The sequence below is a fragment of the Nematolebias whitei genome, chromosome 2, assembly GCF_014905685.2.
Source record: "Nematolebias whitei isolate Nwh7 chromosome 2, NemWhi1, whole genome shotgun sequence".
Lineage (NCBI taxonomy): Eukaryota > Metazoa > Chordata > Actinopteri > Cyprinodontiformes > Rivulidae > Nematolebias > Nematolebias whitei.
Window position 1 is genome coordinate 33,944,638 of NC_056499.1, and position 6,656 is coordinate 33,951,293.

Genomic DNA, 6,656 nt, shown 5'->3' on the forward strand with positions numbered 1-6,656 from the left:
GGCACAAAACCTTTCAACATAGTATAAAGTTGTATTTGATTCTCCATCTCTTCTGTAAGGCAGTGCCAGTGTTTGCATCCCTCTTTTTATTCATATTACCTGCAGCTTGGTCTTCCCTTTGTGATTGCTTTCTTGCCCAGTCTTGCAAGTTCTCGTGCAACATGAAGACAATCTGTGCCAGTCTATCTTGCCAAAGTATGTGTTTAGCAAAGACGAGACGTAGAAACAAGTGTTTGACTTGTAAATCAGGAGGCCCTGGATCACACAAGGAGTGCTGCTCCAATTTCCACACATCTGAAATGTCAAGGCAATGCCAACAAACTGCAAATATTTATTTTTTTATTCAAGATAATGCTCTTCTGGTGTCCTAAATCTAAGATTGGCTTGGCCACAAATGAACTTTTTTCAGCTGATTTTGGGGCTTGCTCTGAGCACCACAGTGAATGGGCTCACAATTTGGTCCACTTTTGGTTTAAGTGCTGTTAGATGTGTCTGTACCAGAGAGGTGTAACAGATTTGTGGTTAGTGTGAGCCATCCATCCATCCATCCATCCATCCATGTCTTTTACTAAAGCAGTATTGGCAATAAAGAAGGTGTATGTATAGTGACGGGTCAAACTGTCAAAAATGGCAAAAAGAACTACTAAAAATACAAAGTACGTTTCATTCTGGAAAAGTAATATATTAATGGTAATTTATTTTATAAACATTGTTTTATAATTTACATAAAATAAGGAAATTGTTTTTTGTTTAAGTCATTATTGAACTCATTACTGTGAAACAAAACAGAAGAACTTACTGTTAGTACATTTTAGATGAAGGTGGGATTAAATAATTTTGTACTTCTTCCCACTCAGTTTCCAAATATGTTTCAAATAGTTTATTCTTGTTACTTTTGTTTTGTTTTTGTTCTTATACGTTTGAAAATCAACTAAATGAAACAAAAAAGATGAACTAAACCAAAGTTGACTTTGATCCATTTTCCTGTTCATGTTCTGCGTCTCAGTGAGTAGGTGCCACTGGGTGAGGGTCCATCACAGGCAACATAAAGCTGACCTTTAAATAGTGAAAGGTAATAATGTGTCCTCACTGGGCTTGTCTTTTGAATACTGCTGCTAACATTCAAGATGTTGCCAGTTCCACGGTGGTTACAAGTTGTTTAAAATAAACTGGATCATCTGCAGCCTGTTGTTAACTGGACTGTTAAAATTACAGCTGTTTTCAGGACCCCAAGCATCATATATATGTTTTTTTATTCATTGTCATAGTCATATTATCTTTAGTTTTGCTGAACTTAGATGTTTCTGTAGCAAAACCAGTTTATGAATTGTTTTGAAAACTGAATAATTCAAACAAAAAATATGTCCAAACTGAAGACAAGGTGCACCTCATTATGTAGTAAGTCTGTGGATAAATGAGTATATTAAAAAATGTAAATATATTCTGATAATAAAATGAGGTAAATTACTTTCTTCTTTAATCCTGTTCTGCATCCTCTCACACATTTCACACAATCATCCACATTTGCTATAAATACCCTGTTTCATGCTGTGACTTAAACAGAAGATTCCAGCAACCTCTAAGAGAGGCCTTTAATTGTTGCTGATAAATACAGACATAGTCCTCTAGTTCTACACAATCCTGCTCGTCTAACGTTAGCGGAGGCTATGGTTGGTAAACAACACCTTTTATTGAGTTCACATTTACAGGTTTATCCCAAGGCTGAGTACACATTATTTACATGTACTGTGCATAGAAAGTACAAAAATGAAAAGTTTATTCCATATATTTCTTTAAAGTTATGAAGTGTACACACACACATATATGAGTGTGCGGGGATTACACAAAGCATTTACAAATCTAGAATCCCAAGTTTGATATCTGTTTAAATTAAATCTTTCTATACCAGCTGCTGAACTATTAAAAAGCCGAAGTTTGTCCAGTTTTAGCCGAGATGTCTTTTGCTTGCATATAGTTTTACATACCTGCATGTCCTCCAAATCTAACTAAACCAACAACTCATGCAGATGTTAATTTAAAAGCAGCCTAAAGTTATTTATATTTTCCTATTTTTGGATGTATGAATAGCTGGCATTCATAAATGGTGTGGTATTCCTCAAAGATCTTTTGTCTGATTCAGAGTCAGAAAGAAATGAATCTGTCTTTATACTTTAAAACAATTAATTTAGTGTTTTCTCTTTCCAGAGCTGAATGCTGTCTGACCCATATACAGCAATGAACCCTAAACTTTGAGGCTGAAACAAAACATGTGCCTTTTATGAGCTGGTTTCAATAAAAGTAAAGTTCATGTCAACAAATGGACGTCCACTTGAACAAATACCTCAGATATTTTGAAACTGTGACTTTTTTGATTTCTGAAGGTTTTCCATCCACCCACCCTTACACACTTCTTCCTTTTCATGTTGCGGGGGTCACTGCTGCCAATAAAATTGGAATGAATACTTGCATTTGCAGTAAGTTTATTTGACTTACGGCTGGGAGTGATCAGCTTTTGATTTTAAATCAACAACTGGGGGAGCAAAACCATAACTTTGCATCCTTGATTTATAAAAATGGCAGTGCAGTTGCTCAACTTCATGCACAAATAGAAGGAATGCCAGCAGGATGTTTTATTACAGACAAAACAAAGAATATAAAGGTAAAATAAATGTTTTCTGGATGTTTCAGCTCTTGCTTGTCTTTAATGATGGGCCAGAGTCGAATGCAACAAATTCACTGCGATTCTAAACAATCTGTTAAAGGTGTCATGAATCTGGTCGTCTGTTGAATTTTTGAACATAAAGCCCAAAGCCATAACTTAAACTCACTGCTTGCATTTATGGGTAAGTATCTATTGCTAAGAACAAAGCTAAGGTCCCACAGCTTCTTCTTTTTTCTCCATGTCGAGCAATGCACTGACAAACACAAAAACACTTCCCCTCTCCCCATTCAGGGCGGATGAGTACGTTGGTTGCCTTGGAAACACTTCAGTCCGGATAATTATTACTGTAACTGTCTCTGCACACCCCACCTATAATGGAAATGGATCATAAATTATATTCACTGAGTGGCAGCCTTCTATTGGGACTCACTGCTGCCACCCACTGGGAAGCAGAAAAACTGCAAGCCAACATGAAGTCTGCCTGCACTGACAGTGAAAACTCATGCACACTTTTTTACGTGTTTTCTCTGTTCTTGATGAATTTTCACAGTGAAAGTTAAACCCAGCTGACAATAACAATAATCTAAAAACATTAATAGCAGGATGGAAATATGGCATCATGCTGGATCTGTTTAAATATTTACAAAGGCCTATTCCCATGGCCCGATGGTAAGTAATCAAAAAACAATTAAATATTCTTTCCGTTTGAAAGTCACATTTTTGTTTGTTTTTAAAAGAAAATAATTCAGTGCCTTATAAAGAAGTAGTTTGGGGTTGAGGAGTAATTGGAAAGTGAGCGCCCTACTTTTTCTCTCCCCCTTTGTGAGAACTGGGAAGGAACAACCAAAATAAAAAAAAATAAAAAAACAGAGGCAAAATGAATAAACAAATAAAAACATAGAATAAAGTAGGAGAATGAATATACACTTGGAGCCAACGGAAACGCAGTGATTGCCTTGGCTGTGTATTTATCATGGCCTTTGTTTAGAAGTCCAGAAACATGATGAGATTTTAGCCTTCGGTTTGGTCGCTGTAAGACGCAGTTTCGTGCTCAGACTTCGACAGAAGCATTTCTTTTACTCTGTTTTTCTGTCTTTGCTTTTGTGGCAAACACGTGAAACCATTCATCATTTTCACACCTTTATAACAGTTACCTGCCTGTACACTAGCTGCTAAAAAGCTGTTTTTAATTCAGCTTTTTCCTATGAAGTGCCTTCTGATAGGAGACGAGTCTGCAGCGGAGGTCTTCACCGCGCTGCCAATTACTGGTGAGCTGCAACCGCCTTAAATCAGCTTCCACTTATAAACATAACTTCAACCACAGCGGTCAGATTACTGAAAGACAGCAAGTTTAAAAGCCAAACCTCAACAGAAATTCAGGTTTCATATCTGGTGTCGACTCCGTTCACCTCTTCTGTTTTAAAATGAGATGCGGCAGCATTTTACTTCCTGCAGTTGCTCGCGGGCGAGCGGCAAAGTTTCACACTGTTCAAATGACCTCAGCATTGCGATTGTAACTCTGCAGAAAGCTTGGCAATAAAACCTTTTAATCATCAATTGTTGTTTCTGCTGAAATCCCAATCCTTTTTTTTTTTTTTCAAAGAACAGACAGCATCTTGCATACGCACGCACACACACAAACACAATTATACCCAATTCTGCTCTTTCAAAATAAAGAAGAAGAAACACCTTCTACAGTTACTGAACAACTTTAAATGACACCGTCTCACAACTTCGTTTCAAAAGAGAAGACATGGCTCTTTCAGGAGGCAGGACCTTTGAAAAGTTGATAGCACCTCAATGTTGGCAGTTTACGGCCAGGGCTTTTTGCTCTCTGCACAACGCAAATCACAGGTGGGCTTCCTCATTAGGCGCTATTGACAGGCCACATAAAACAGAATCTATCGCTCCTCCAAAAGGCTCAGCAGCCACCATCTAGCAGTGCCTTTTGGTCTCCCTCCTTTCTCTTTCTCTCCGTCTCGTCCTCTCATCTCTCGTCTTTTCTCCGCCATGCATATTTCAGATCAGGGATGGATGTCAGGCGTTGCGTGGGAATTATTAATCTCAGGTTCTGTACTTGTGCTGAGCTGTTTAAGGATTCATACTAACAAAGGGCAGCAGAGTCGAGCAACCGAGCTGACAAGGCCTGTCTTCCTACTTCCACATCTCTACCTGTCTGCTGCCTCTTCTCTTACCGTCTGAGGAGTGGCCACACACAAACGAACTTTTTGTGTTTTTGTCTCTCCCACTCCCTGCTTCTGTCTCACTCTCCACCTGACCTTTGGAGCCACTTAGGTTCACAAAACACCTCCAAACAGTTCCTCTCTAATGGCCCACTACTCAAACAATCGGTAGAACGACCTGAGGAAGATGATTGATCTCTGACAAGCGGCTCGATGCATTCCTATGAGTCATTAGATCAGCCGAGATGGAGAGAGAGAAAGAGAGAGACACGGGGAGATATAGAAAGAGAGGGAGACCTATCGGAGAATTGGTACAGCTGTGTATACAGCCAGACCAGGCATTTATCTAATGTCAAAACTTGCAGACAACCTTTAGACTGGGTTTGATGTTGGAGGAGCTTCGGAATGACAACAGCCTTCATACTCACACACTGGCATGCACACGTTTAGGGCTGCACACACACACGATCATTTCTCAATGAATAAAGGCGCTCACATAAGTGCTCAGATAAAATTAATCTAAAGGAAGAGAAAAGACATGGCCCACGCTAGCACACAAACACATGAGCGCAGGCAGTCGGCACTGAAACAGTATCAGTGGAGCAGCTCGGCACTGGGAAAAAGAGAAATGTCTTCTTTAAAGATCCCCTTGTTGTGTTGTCACACTGGGAGATAAGGACGGATTAGGCTGAGAGACGCTCTGAGCTGAGACACGCAAACATGCTGTTGAACATGGGAGTGAAGCACCAGAAACTCTCTCCCAAGCAAAGCAACACGCACGCATGTGCACACACTCACACGCACACACGCATGCACAAAGACTGAACAGAATGCTATACAGAAACTGACTTTAGGATGTGTCAGCACAAAAATACTCACACACAATAACCAAAAATGAAAACAGATTTCTGTTGCAGATTTAATTGCAATCACTGATACATTCAGTTGCAGTGTTGTGCCATAACGTGTGATATATGCATTTCTCGATTCGATGTTGGGCAATGCTTATACAAACCATGTGGGATTTTTTTTCTTTTCTAACCCTAGCCATGAGTATTTGATGTCTAAACCTAGCCATCTGCCAGTGACAGACAATAACTGGTCTTGATCTTGGGTCAGCTGTGAGCCACTTCATGGATGATGCTGACCATGCTCCCCTATCTGTGTGTTTTTGAAGATTTAAAAAAAAAAAGAAAGAAAATGTAATTTTGTATCAGGTCCTCATAGTCTAAAATGTAGGCATAATTTTTAAAGGCAAACAGATATTATCTACATTGCAGCCCTATTTTACACCTTGGGTTTATTATTGAGAGACTGCATAGTTGTGTGCTTTAGAACCAATATGTCAGTTTGTATTTGTGAAGGGGTTCAATCAGGAGTTACTCAATCTTGTACACATTTGCAGATCTTAATGTAAATGTACAAATCTTGTTGTTCACTTCTGTGCATACTTTAGAGACAATTTTTTCTTCATAGTCCAGTTTCAAAATCTTAACGATCCAGCCACATCGGTGGACCCCCATCTCCTCGATTTGCTGCCACCATGCTGTCCAGGAACCCAATACACTGCCACCATGATAAAACATGGAATCAAACCCCCAAAATGTGCAATGGAGGACGACTGCTCTAACCACTCATCCACAGCTTCCCTGTATGATAACAGTTTGATCAACAAAGTTCAGCATCTTTAAACAAGTTGCTTCCTAAAGCTACAGTAGTCCCTCGTTTATCACAGGGCTTCTATACCCTGAAGACCCACAATAAGTGAAAAACCACGAAGCAGGAATAGTAGTACAAGTAGTCCGTAGTAG

At 39.3% G+C, this 6,656-nt stretch overlaps 1 protein-coding gene across 1 annotated transcript in view; it reads left to right on the plus strand.

Moving 5' to 3' along the window:
* Positions 1 to 6,656, plus strand: part of LOC119423891 (protein C19orf12 homolog) — a 58,576-nt gene that overhangs the window by 1,689 nt on the left and 50,231 nt on the right. The gene's annotated exons all lie outside the window — the stretch shown is intronic.